This window comes from Topomyia yanbarensis, chromosome 3, assembly GCF_030247195.1.
Source record: "Topomyia yanbarensis strain Yona2022 chromosome 3, ASM3024719v1, whole genome shotgun sequence".
NCBI lineage: Eukaryota > Metazoa > Arthropoda > Insecta > Diptera > Culicidae > Topomyia > Topomyia yanbarensis.
This window is the reverse complement of record NC_080672.1, coordinates 156,316,312-156,330,810: the sequence shown is the minus strand read 5'-3', so window position 1 is coordinate 156,330,810 and position 14,499 is coordinate 156,316,312.

Sequence of the window (14,499 nt, the reverse complement as noted above, 5' to 3'; positions counted from 1 at the left end):
TTTTCTTTATGTGATGATTGCTACCACAGTGTCCAGTAATTAAACCAGAAAAAGTACTGAAATCCTTCTTAGATAAACCGAGAAGTTTTCATGCTACTTTTACTATCTGGTGTTAATAATCATTTGCTCTGTTCAGCTTCAGAGGTGTTTTCCAGTAGGATTCATATTAATATTATCATATTAAGCTGCCAATATTTCAGTACTTTCAGAAAACAGCCAGGTATACCACAGAATGGCTCTAATCCAATGAATTGGCCTTGCCTTCTCAGGTACCCAGAAGAGATTCACTTTGTTTTGCATCGCAAGTTGTTGAAGTAGTTGAATGCATTCCCAAGCCAGTTTGGTTGTACCTGTAATGGATTTAAGAGTAGATTAAGGGTTGCTTTGCTGTTTGAGAAGATACAAATTTGTGGATGTCTGAAATTCCTTTTCAGACAAGCTGCTACTTATTTCATAATTGCATGAAAGACAGTTGACCAGGCTCCCATTGATATTGAGATGTTTACTCCGGGACCCGTGACTCTAGCTCTAACTCTATTTCTCATTTTCGAACAATCAGTGTAAAAAATAATAGATCCTGAACTTGAGGACCTCCAGATTGAATGTGTTGAATGCTAACAGTTGGCTTACACGCCATTATAAGTTTGCCGAGATTTATTGAATTTGGCGGAAATGACGAGTGCCGTAATACGTTTGTTCATGGTCAGGAACCTCTCTAGAGGTAATATTCGGATTGAAAATCTTTCTACACATACTATTAAATCGTTAAAGAGTTATTGAGACTTTACCTCTAACTTGAAAAGTTTACTTTGCATTTTTTATTTTTGAATTTATTAGAAAGGTTAGACAATTGCCTGTTGAATGGTGTAATCATACAATTCAGTAAATGAGTTTAAGTAACATATTAGTTGTAAAATATATAAAAATCAATGTTTTTGTCGAATTTTTGTTCATTTCTCGAAAACCGAAAGTTAACATCATCATTCTAATAATTCGAACTATTTATCCAAAAAAGCTTCATAAGTTGTTCTTTGACGTGATACACTTATCTCTTCTTGTTTTTCAAATGTAAATTTATTCAAAACCGGAAAATACTTTATATTTACTCAGATCTCAGAACCTAGAAAAAGTTCATAAATATTTACATTATACATTTGAAATTAATACTTTTAATGATAAAGTTTGCAGTTTGTTTTTTGATGTTATATCAGCTTTGCATCACAGTGCCGTGGTAATTTGGCGGTATGTATTGGGCAAGCTGACGGTATGCCTGGAAATAATTTTTAAAACAAAATATCCCAAAACTTCAACTTTTACTATTTTTCGAGAAACGAAAAAATATTTGAAGTGCTTTAAAAACAGGTATAAACTGTAATTTTCCGAGTGCTACTTTAGCAGTTATAGCATTTTCTTCTCATATTTTACCATAGTACTAATGTCAAAAACTTAAAGCGAAGTGGGCGGGGGTCTAATATTGTCCAAATAACGAGACATTAGCATCTGAGCTTACTTTGAGATTTGTCACAATAGGAAAGAGTGGTACGGCAGGAAGGTGCTTTGAGATTTCACAAATGTGTGTTTGTTTTGCAATGCCCTAATACACACTCTAAATAACAAAAATGTTGAAATTTATGAATTTCACCTATTACATTCGAAAACCGCCAGCGTCTACAAAACAATATGTAATGCAACATAGACACATTGGAGAATGTATTACACGGTATTTGAAGTGCACTACTAGAGTGAACGTCATATATCGAATACAAAACGAAAAAAAAAAGATTTCATCGACTAGCACAGACTTCTCTTAACCCTCCAGAAATCGCGCTTATGGCCCACTGAACGAGCAGCCGCTGGTGACCTAAGACGATTTTGCTAGATTTTCAGAGCAGCGTGCACTCATTGCACTAGGCGACTGCCGGAAGGTTAATATTAATAAATGATAATGATATTGATATGCTAACAGCAGCATTCGCATAAAGTTTTCAAGACATATTTCTTTTCCACTAAAATAGCACATAATGCTATTTCCGGATTTCCTGTACTCTCCGGTGGTCTGTAAATGACTGACTTTTTTTGCTCAGCTGCCCAACATCGCTTGTAGGCAGGCAAAATATCGAATTTCAAATCTACAGTGAAATGTTATTAACAAGGTACTTAAAAACATGTTTTTGGTCATCGGAATTTCCAAACATAGTTAAAATTTATTTAATAAACATTGTTACTAAACACAAAATAGTTTTTTTCTATGTTTTATGCGAACTTTTAACTATAAGCTTCAATTGTCTTTGACAGAAAACTACGAATATTAAATCAATGTGTGTATGAAAGTGTAAGTGTTGGGAAGAAATGCTTGTGCGGGTAACAACATAAAATCATGTGTTGGTAGTTTTAATAAGATTTTTATAAAGCCGCTAAAAGGAAGGGTTGGGAACTAGAGGGTTAACGCTAGTGTTTTATTACCAATTTCATGAAAAACTTTTATAAAAAAATAAATAACGCACATCAACGTTATTATTATCGAAATAATGCATCCCAGATGTTGCAGATTTCTTATTTGACTCCTTAGCATTATCAATTACATTATTGCATATGCAAAACGGCGAATTTGAGCCCACTACATTTGTGATCACATGACGTCATATTGTGTTTACTACTAAATTGCAGCGAAATAAAAACAGGTAGTGATAAGGTGTCAAAGTGCCTGATGCGTAGAATATTAGGGGTCAACAAATAAACAATCGCAGCACTACATTTTGTTTAGAAAAATTGCAGAAAAACACTAATTTTGAACTACTTTACTAAGAATAATCACTTATTACTCTTAATAAAAAGATATTTGTACATAATTTGATAGAAAATTTTCTCAGTTTTTCAATGAAACCTTGGGAATAAAGATATGAAGCATAGTATTCAGACTAGTGTCTTTAAGTCACTTACAGGTAAACTATAGAAAAAGTTTAATAATCAGATTACAAAGAAACTAAAAAAGATAGAAATATGATGTTGAAGAACAAATTATGGAGCGCTTCAATTTTTACTTTTGGGTAATAGGATAACAGAGGTATTTGGCCACCTCACATATTTTGGCCCACCCAACCTTTTTTTTATGTTTATTAAACGAATTTACATAAAATTTTGAAAATTTAATGGTTGTTTTATTGAAAAACTCTTATTACAGTTACTGTATTTCAAGATTATTGTTGCAGATACATATTACCATTTTAAATCACAAAATTGTGAAAACTCATCAACCGGTATACAGAAATGAAGAAAGAACTGAAGGAAGTAGCACTATTGCAAACTACTTTCAAAACATATTGTAATTAAAATACGCCATATTTTGTTGAACAAATTATGTTGCTGTCATCATAACAAATTGATGAAAGTAAAATTGTGTAAATTACACGAAAAATTACATCGAAGATCATACAATAAGGTATGACCACAATATATTGTACGATGTAGAGAAAAAACATATTCCTGCCATAGCTTCTGTAATTAACCCTCTCATCCGTTTCTTGGCGCAATTGTTATTCAATGAAGAGTGTATGTGGCAAAGCTTGTCGTTTCGCATATTTTTTCCCTTTTGTTTATTTGAGACGACTCAATGTGTTAGCATAACTGAGCCGTGGGGCTTTTATGATTTTTATACAATGTAAAATTAAAATTAACTTTCAAAATGCTTGCTTATCGGGTCTTTTTGCAGCAGCTTACTGCTTCGTATTAAGATCCTCTTCCTTGGCGGTGAAACATTAGCTGCGAGCTTGGGGGTCATTCGGGCCGTCTTGTCTCACGTTTTTGCTCACGGTGTAAACAATTGAATCAAATCCCGTTGAAACACTTTCGCTGCCATACCAATATATTCCAAACTAGTGATATTTTAAGAGGTCACTAAGTATAAATCGTTTAGTTTGGGAAAATCGGGTCGATGCAAATTGATTGAAAAAGAATTCAAGAGACTTTAACTGCTTCAACACTAACTAAAGAGTCAGACAGTTGCGATTTTACGTCCAACCGAATTCTGCCCATCCTTTCACATTCCCTCCTGTATAATAAGCGCATACCTTTGCAAAAAATATAATATACTAGTAGTTTTGTATGCATTATCATAGTTCTTTTTCACCACAGTGCAATAGTCTAATTTTCTTACTGTATCTAAACAAAAATAATTTCCTATACAAGAGGCGTAAGTGTACTATATATTGAAGCACGCTTAAAAAGTGACGTAACAAATATGTAACATATTCCGATCAATCCTAAACGTAATAAAATATTCATCATAGAAAAATTATGTTCTTACCTAATAGAAAATATGAGAAAATTCTAGCGACCCATGTCTCGACACTACCACAATGATAAAGTTAAAAGAATAAACAGGGCTACGATCTTGGACAACTAATGAATCCGGTTCGATAAGCACTTTTCAAGCAGTCTAGTAAATATTTGCAGTGACAATAATTTTGTCGCATTCACACGAGATAATACGTGATAAAACTATCAATGTATTTACGTATTGATGATATTTCTTCAACACAAAAATTTCAATTTTTCCATTACAATATCGTTCCGCTCATTTTACTCCACCTTTTATCCGCCACCGTAAGTGGCGCCATTGTCTGGCACAGTCTCGACTAAAAATGTATTTAAAATGACTGTCAAACCTATCGACGAAATGTTTTCGATTGTTATGTCTGTTAGTCTGTGATGGTCGTATAGAACACAATTACTTAAATCATTAAAAATTGTCTATTTGATTATCAACGTAAATTTAGCAAGAGATTTAGACTTTCAGTTGCTTTTAGTAGGGCCAGTGACTTACAGTCAATTCCAAAATTAAGTGTACACCTTCAACGAAAATTATCTTTTTTTAATTCAAACATTTATTTGAAACGGCTCAATGCGTTAGCACAACTGATCCGTGGGTCTTTTAATTTTTTACAATAAGTAAAAATAAAAAAAGTTAAGAATGTCGCTCCAGATCTTGTTGACGCAGTTTGCTGCTCCGTGTTTAGATCCTTTTCCTTGGCGGTGAAGCCGCTTGGGGGTCATTCAGTCTGCCTTCTCTCGCGTTATTGTTCCCGTCCATGTCATCATGTGTACTGCTTTCTTGCTGTTCACGATCAGAGGTTCTTATTCGTTTCTTGTTCTTACGAGTCGCTGTTGTTAATCCGTCTTCATCGGTATTTGCTTCTTTATTAGCGATGCTAGTTGTTGATTTGGGAGCGGTTGTCGTGGTCGTTGTACCTGCATTATTGATTAATTGGATCGTTGTTTTTGGTTTATATGACAGGTGGCTGCTTGTTAGAGTTCGCTGTAGGGTGGGTGCTCCTATAGTTGAGGTGTACCAATAGTTGCAGTAGTGGGTTATACGCCTAACTAAGGTACCAACCATCAACAAATATTATTTTATCGATTCATCGCACTAAAATTATGCGACAATAAAGCTGTTATCCTTGAAATTTGATCAAATAACTGATGAAAAAAATGATTTTCTTAGAATTTTGAGATCCATTGCACCTATAGTTGATATAGTGTACCTATAGTTGCAAGTCCCATAAGAAAGCAATGGGATTTGCAACAATGGTACATGTGTTACTATAGTGGTACAAGCGGTTTTGAATACATAAATTGGTTATCTTTATATTTTTCCTATGAAGGTGGCACTGAAAGCTTAATGTATTTAATGTATTTCCCATAGGTCTATTCATCGATTTTTTATCAAAAGTTTTCCTTAAGTATTGGATTATTGGTACATCCACCCTAGTAGATGAGTTTTGACTAGTTGCTTCGGCGCATGTTTTTCCGTAGTGGGCTGTATGGTTACAGAATTGGCATGTTGGGGTCTGCCCGGAATATGTGATTACCGTTGTTTGCTTGTAGGTCACGCCTTCCTTCGATGAGTTGCCCTCGATAGTCATGTAAGAAGGTATTGGTTTAGTCACTCGCATCCTCACAATACGAACGCCGTTGGGAATGCCGGTGAAAAAATTCTCCAGGTGTCATTCGTAATAGATTCTACTTCTCCATATTGCGACATGATTCGTTTGATGTAATCTTCCCAAGTGCGCGGGCCAAATCATGAATACGCTCGTCCGCCATGTCGTTTTCCATATGCTCGGGGATCTTTAATCTGGTGTTATTAAATTAACCTCGTGTTGCATGTTGTTCTTTGCAATGAAGTTTTTTCGGCCTGTGCTAAGCTTCTAAACGTGATCAAAAACACAGTTTTTACGTGATGTAGCTGAATGTACGTAACTTCAGCGAAATTAAGCTCCATTTTAACTTTAACTAATTGTTGCACTTCCTGAACTGTGGGTCTAACACGAGTTTTATTAAAGTTGATCGAAATCGTGTTATTCCGTAGCACGGTCACTTTTGTTTCATTTGGCAAACTCATTTCACTCCGCAGCCGAGGGCAACGATACAATTTTTTTGTGCACTGATATAGAACAAAAGCTCGCTTGATTCACTGGTGCCTATAGCCTGCTATAGCGCAGAGATTTTTTTGTTTCTGCTTTGTGCGATGTCAGAAAATAGACTGAAAATTATCTGTCCGTTATTTTGGCGGAAAATAATTTTCATCAAATAAATATCAAATTAATTCTTTACGTAATTTCAAACTTGACACACTTTAAAAAGCATAATTATGAAATGATATAATTGTATTCCATTTAACTTTACATGAAAAGTCTACCTTTCACGCACAGTGCACAGTGGGAATAATATCGAAAACTCGACTTTACTCAATAGCTTGATAGGAGGCTAAGTGCGGTTATCGAAAATGCGTACTCCTTACGTAAAAATGTTTTTATTAACGACTAAGAATAAGTCATTTTTTTCCTTTTTATATTGTAACAACATTTAATTAACAACTGAAAGGTGAGAAATATTTTTCGATATTATGAGGCATAGTATTCAAGGGAGAGAAAGGAGTTAAATGAAGAAAGCGTGGAGTAAGGTCGTATGAGCAAACTTAGAGTTTTCTGGCGACTTAACCTTTTGTCTTCTACACGCGGGGGTCAGGCTACTTCGGCATTAACCCTAGAATGCTGCACTTGCGTTTTCCACCCTAGAACGTTGCACTGGGGTACAAACGTACCCCACGCGTTTGATCGTAATTTTCGCAGGTAAAAATGCAAACAAAAGAAATACATAATGCATCATTTTCTTCGCTTTTAATTGCAAAAACAGCTGTGAAAGTGAAAGTACGGAATTTATTGAATCAATGATACATAAATTGGTTTGAACCAAAATGTGAAAAACTCGCGGTTTGGACTTTTTATACAAAAATTACTATAACTGCGAATTTTCAATCGATTTGAAAAAAATCAAGTGATTCTAAAAGTTGAGAGAATGGTCTTGAAACGCTATAAAATGGAATTTCGATATTTTTGAAAAAGTGCAATTATTTGGAGGAGTGAACGTTTAAAAATCGTGTTTTGGAAAATACCACGAAATGAGGTGGAAATTGAAATGAAAAAAATATTTCTGGCCAGTAAGACATTGGTATCACGCAACGTAACTATTGCAGCATTTACTGTGCGGAAATTATACTTGCGAGTTATTGTTTTGAAAAACTGTAAAAAATAAACCATAAAACAATAAAAATCAGCAAAAATAAAACCGATTTTTTTCCACTTCAAAATTAAATAAAATTAATTGAATAAATTATTAAATACGATTATATAATACTAATTGTTACTTACGTTGTTAAAAAACCCGTATTTAAACTGGTATTGTCACGAGTCACATTTCCACTGACAGCACGAAACCTGACAAAACGCTAACGGTAACCGTACATTAGGGTACAAATGTACCCCACGCCAACTTTGACATCTGCTTCCACGAAGACTATAAGCAAACTGGCTATACCACCTTTTTCTACTCTTACTAGGACCTCTAAATTGAATTATGGTTAGGGTCTCAGGTCGGTAAATGCCAAATTCTCGTTTTCACACGGCTCCAAAGAAGGCGTGGGATACATTCCAAATGTATGATCTATGGCGATAAAAAGTTTCAAATGCGCTAATTGTAGCGAAAACCGTAAATCGAATTTTTGGGCTTGTCCTATTCGAGAAAAATATAAAATCTCGTTCTAAGCAATAAAAACAACAAATACTTCTTCAGGTACACTTCAGGAAAACAAGCTTAAATATGCCAATCCGCTTCAAAATAGAATAACTTCTCTACCTATACCAGGTTCTTCTATCTCCGCCGCGTCATCCTACAATGGTGTGACATCTTATGATTCAGTGGCAGGTAACACGGCCAAAATAACGGCTACCCCGCCCATAACCTCGATTGCACTCAATGCTTCCTTTAGTCCAATAGATCTAGGTAGTGTAACGGAAGAAAAATTGAAATTCTTGCAAGAATCTATGATGCAGTTTATGATTTCAATGTTAAATTCTACCTCCATATTCGAAGCATTTCAAACTAAAACATAACAAAATTGTAATGAAATTAAAGTTTAATAATGACTTTTAATAATCATTTGAATTTATTGAATTGGAATGCTCGTTTATTAAAAACGTTCGAAGACGATTTTTTCAACTTCTTGAGGACACATAATGTGCATATGGCCGCTTTAACCGAAACTTTTTTAAGCCCAAATATTAAATTGAAGAGTAACTCTAATTTTGTTATTCATCGATTTGATCGAATTGCAATAGCGGTTAATCGTAGGATCACACATTCCGTCATACCGTCTCCTAACACCAAGGTGATCGAGAGTTTGGGTATTGAAATTAAAACCGATCTTGTTATAATTTTTTTTGCTTCAGCCTGTTTGCCGTTTCAGTGCACTGGCGAGCACATTAATTTCTTGAAAGGAGACTTACAAAAACTTACAAGCAATCGATCGAAATTCTTCATAATCGGTGATTTTAACGCCAAACACCGATCGTGGAATAATGCTCAAAGCAATTCTAACGGTAAACTACTTTTTAGTGATTGCTCTGTTGGTTATTATTCAATTTTGTTCCCGAATGGACCTACGTGCTATTCGTCTGTATGGAATCCATCAACAATTGATTTGGTTTTGAGAGATCAAAATCACTTTTGTAGCAAATTGATTACACATGCTGACTTCGATTCTGATCATCTTCCAGTAACTGTTTCACTTTCTCAAGAGCTGTTTCCAATCCCATTAGCTCAGTGTTTAATTATCACAAAGTGAATTGGGAAAGGTACAAAACTTATATTAAGAATAATTTTAATCATGATCGTTATTTAGAAAATAAAGCCGACATTGATACGGCTTTACAAAATTTAAGTGATTCTATAGTTGATACTAGAAATTTATCAGTATCAACTACACTGATATAATTTAATACTCCTATTATTGACGACGATCTTCAACTTCTGATTCGCTTGAAGAATGTTCGAAAACGTCAATATCAACGTTCTCGTGATCCTGCTATGAAATGTATCTATCAGGATCTACCAAAAAAGAAATTAAGCAAAGAGGTTGAACAAATCAAGCCCTATTCTAAACCTTTCTAGAAGCTTTCTAAGGTTCGTAAGAAACCTCAGAAACCAATTCCAGCTTTGAAAAAAGGTAACCACATATTTCTTACAAACTAAGAAAAAGCTCAAAAACTTGCTCAGTAGTTTGAGAGCGTCCATAATTTTAATCTCAACGTTGTGTGTCCTATTGAAAACGAAGTCTTACAAAATATGAAAACTTTTCAAATCAAGTATTGTCTCTAGACGAGATTGTTGAAACAAACTATGGTGATATCAAATCCTTCTTGGTTATGATGGAATTTTCATCATTCTTCTTATAAATTTTCCCGAAATCACCATGAGATACTTGGTCAACAAATGTTTTGAATTACTACCCTGAAAGATGGAAAAATGCCAAGGTTATTCCAATTTTGAAGCCAGATAAAAATCCAGCAGAAGGATCTAGCTATCGAACATTAGTTTACTCTCTTCTATTAGAAAATTATTTGAAAAAATCATCCTAACTAGAATGATGTCACATATCAATGAGAATTCTATTTTTCTTCTCGAGCAGTTTGGATTTTGTATTGGACATTCATCTACTCATCCACTTGTGAGAGTAACTAACATGATAAAGGCAAATATCTCAGAGGGCTATTACACCGGAATTGCTCTTATAGACATCGAAAAAGCTTTCGACAGTGTTTGGCACAAAGGATTAATTGCCAAAATGTGGAATATTAATTTTCCAATTAACCTAATAAAGATAATTAAAAATTATTTTACTTAACGGTACTCTACAGGTTTCTTATCAGAATTGTAAATCTAATAAGCTACCCTTTAAAGCAGGCGTCCCTCAAGGGTCAAGCGTCGCACCATTCCTATACAATATTTTTACCTCGGATCTTCCAAGGCTACCCGCAGGCTGTAAAAAGTCACTTTTCTATGATGATACTAAAATCTCAGGCACAGGAGACTTCGTATTATCTGCAGTCGACTGCAACGAAGCTTGAATATTTTCATTGATTACCTGAAAACATGGAAAATTTCCACTAATACGGCAAAAACACAATTGATTCCGCATTGTTTCCGCATAAGCCAAGAGCTACTTTTCTTAAACCAAATCATAACCATATTATTAAATTTAATGGTTTGAATTTAACGTGGTCAGATCAAGTTAAATACTTAAGTTTGATTTACGATAGAAAACTTACTTTTAACCCTAGAACGTTGCACTTGCGTTTTCCACCTTAGAACGTTGCACTGGCGTAAAAATGTACCCCACGCGTATGATCGCAAATTTCGCAGATAAAATTGCAAAAAAGGAAATGTATATTACATCATTTTCTTCCTTTTTTAATTGCGAAAATAGCTGCGTAGGTGAAAGTACGGAATTTATTGAATCAATGATACAATGATACAATACATAAAAATTGAATAATCGCGGTTTTGACTTTTTTCATAAACATTACTATAACTTTGCGATTTTTCAACCAATTTGAAAAAATCAAATGATTTTAAAAGTTTGAAGAATGGTCTTAAAACGCTATAAAATGAAAATTCGGTATTTTAAAAGAAGTGCAATTATTTGGGAGAGTGAATGTTTAAAAATCGGGTTTTGGAAAATACCACGAAATGGGGTGGAAATAGAAATGAAAAAAATATTTCTGGCCAGTAATACATTGGTAACACGCAACGTTCCTGTTACAGCAGTAATAGACCTTTCTCGTCCGACCTAACCCCCTTTTTTCTTATTTTTATTCAAAAGACTACACATTTTTAAGAATATTTCCGCTGAAATGAGACTTTTTAGAGCTATCGTGATTTTTTAATGATTTTTTTAAATTTGAAAAATGCAAGAATGCTGAGTATTTTTTTCACCTTTGCAAGAATGGTGGGACTCAAAATATGTGTTTGGGCAGCACTGTTTTGTATATTTTTGCTTGGCTTCCTGGCAACGCGGCAAATGAAGTGGTGAGTCGCGGTGCAAAGTTCATTGGTTATGTAAACAAACTAAAGTGAACCTCTCGGTGGAGAACGTTGCATGGTAATGTTTAACCTCACTTTTTTGACAGTTCAAAGATATTGTTTACATGATCTTGGTATTTTTGTTGATTCGATCATAGTATGAGAAACTTGGTTTGGTTCGCTGCCAAATGTTAACACTTTCCCAACAAGGTCGCTCAGCTGTATTTTTTAATTGATGTCGGCATCATACATTGTTCTGTTAAATTTAACATTTTTACTTTTCTTGTACATGATTCATTGAAGAAGCAAGGAATTTCTAGCCAAACATTTGAAAAAGGCCTACTATCAAATGCAAACAAATCGAATTTTGATGTTCTCTATTAAAATTCTGGGACAGAACCTGTGGATCGATGTTTCCTTTTTCTTTTTTCTGTTCATTTTATCTCTTGTCTTGCATAGCCACTCTTTCTTCCTCACATATTTTAAATGGACTGGCTACATTCGACAGTCCCCCCTGACTGCATTTGACAGTTCCCTTTGGCTGCATTTGACAGCTCCCCCTGGCTACAATTGACATTAGGTTTTTTCGTATCCACACGTTCCGTCCCAGTTAAAAACTATCTATCTGGCCATGTACATAAACATAACGCAACATTGAATTATGAAGAATTTTGATAATGATTTTATAACAAATTATAAAAGAGCCCGGCTGATATAAAAGTCCTAACTAGCAATACACTTATTATAAAATGATTATAAAGGATTATTGTAAATGATTCCAAAAGGATTATAAAGGCAGTGGTATACGTACTCAATGAATTAAGGGGTGTGTCTGAAGTAAACAATAAGCGCAATCAAACTAAATAAAACAGTATTCAATTTTTAAATAGAATTATAATGAATTCGACCAAAACTTATTTTGCCTTTTTCTCATTTTCAAATGTTTGGGTAGAATTTAGATTATTTTATCGTTGTTGCGATCAATTTCGTTTGGTTTGTTTTGTTCACAATGTTAGTCGCAGAGCATTTTGGTGATCTATGGCAATTGATGACCTTTACACCCCATACTAGGTCCGCTCCTGTTGCAGCTGTTTCGCCCTGTCCGGCACCGAGTCAACCGATGGTCCAACCTGCGCCGCACTCGTCTGTCGCTATGTCAATGACAGGGACTTGGATTAAAGGCTAAAATTTCAGCTACGGTTGGTGGTGTTGCTGCAATCGGTTTGCCTTCGGCCACGTTGGACATTCGGCTAACGGGAATATTCAGCGATTCCCATTCGAAGGAAGCAGCGCCAGTAGCAGACTGCTTCGGTTCAGCAATGCGCTCCGGTATCGGACGAAGCTAACACTCCGACAGGACGAAGGTTTCAACGAGGGGCTCAGGCATAAGTAGCAGAGTCCTTGCACTTCCTGCTTGTCAAGTGAACAATTCCGACGAAACCGCTGCCGCTCTCGCCAAGTTTGATCACCGTAATAAGTGCAACGTCAGCGGTATAGTGCCAGGATTAGTCGAGAACAGTGCCAGGACTGACTTGCCAAGAGCTACAAGATTAAATAGCAATGCGTTTTTAAAGTGACCATAGTATAACCACAGACTAACAGACATAACACTCAAAAACAAAGCTTCGCCCGCTTTAACGGTCATTTTAAATATATTTGTAGTTGGGACTGCGGCCACTTTTGAAATTATGGCGCCACTGACATATGAACAAGCATATGGGGGATAGACCACTAGTGAAAAATTGTTCCCAAACCTGAGGGGTAACCCACCAGTAAATGAGTGTTTGGGACTGTGAATAAAAGGTGGAGCTAGTGTTCTGGGAAAATTGTCGGATCGATGTTTTTTGAGGGAATTCCCTCATAGTGTTATGTCTGTTAGTCTGTGGTATAACGTAGAGGCTTTACCAAGATGATTTATTCAGCAGAATAAGATAGCAAAATTACCCAAAACATAAGACCTGGCTGCCGAAGTGAATCCACACACATCATCACCTACAGAGGCAAGCAATATTGGAACGCAGCGAAATTCCTCACAATGAATTGATCTCGCTAGGTGAAATTCCAGGAAGTACAATTTTCATAGCACAATTTAGTCGACCGAAATTGTAGTCCTCAGTCGAGAGAGAGACTGATAGAGTAGCAGCAGCTAGGAATTTTCTTTCGAAAGCTAGCAGCGGTTTCGCGTATCCTGCGCTAAGTAGAGAGTGTTAAGACAGATCTCCGAAACATGTCAAGTGCTATCAGATGAGAAAAAACGTCGCATCTATGACCAGTACGACAAGGACGGTCTGCTGACCAACGGTTCCGTCCAGTACCACCATAACACACGGCACCGGCGACACATATATATTCACAGCAGTTGCAGAAAGCTTTATTGCGGTGCAAAAATGATGGCAACTCGGGATATAATATAAATTTACATATAATTTCTCCTCCCTGCTCTGCATTCTTATCACTCCTATCAAATCCTTCTTACTCCTTAACGTCAGTGCCGAGCACTGTTTTGCATTTGCCGACTAAATCAACGACAATGTGATAATCGTCAATCGACGAAACTTTTGCTGAAATGGAACTTGAACACGAATAATAAATAATTGTTCCATTCGAAAGCGATAACCTTGTTGTCCTCATGTTTGCAGCTATCATACGCTGGTAGGCATTCTGACCAATGGAAACGTTTTTCGGTATGGGCATTGAACGATCATTTCAACAACTTATCATCGACCGAATTCGTTACCTATAAAGTTCAGGTAAACTTCACCACCTAAAAATGAGTAATAAATCGGATCATCTTGTTAGGACTTAACCCACGAGCAAACAAACAAATGTGTACAAATCCTTATCCATCATCCAGAAAGCAATCGTTTTATAGCCCAATGCTTGATCTTACGATTCAGCATATGCCACCGGGTTTTGCATCGAGCGCCGATTGGTCAATGTATGAACCAGGGGTGACATTACGAATCTCGAAACGAAAGGTTTATTATATTCAAGCTTGTGTGAAAAGGTCGATTCGAATTGGTTGCATAATGTGGCACCAGGTTCCCATTGTTCCAATCCTCATCCCTCTTGAGTTGATAG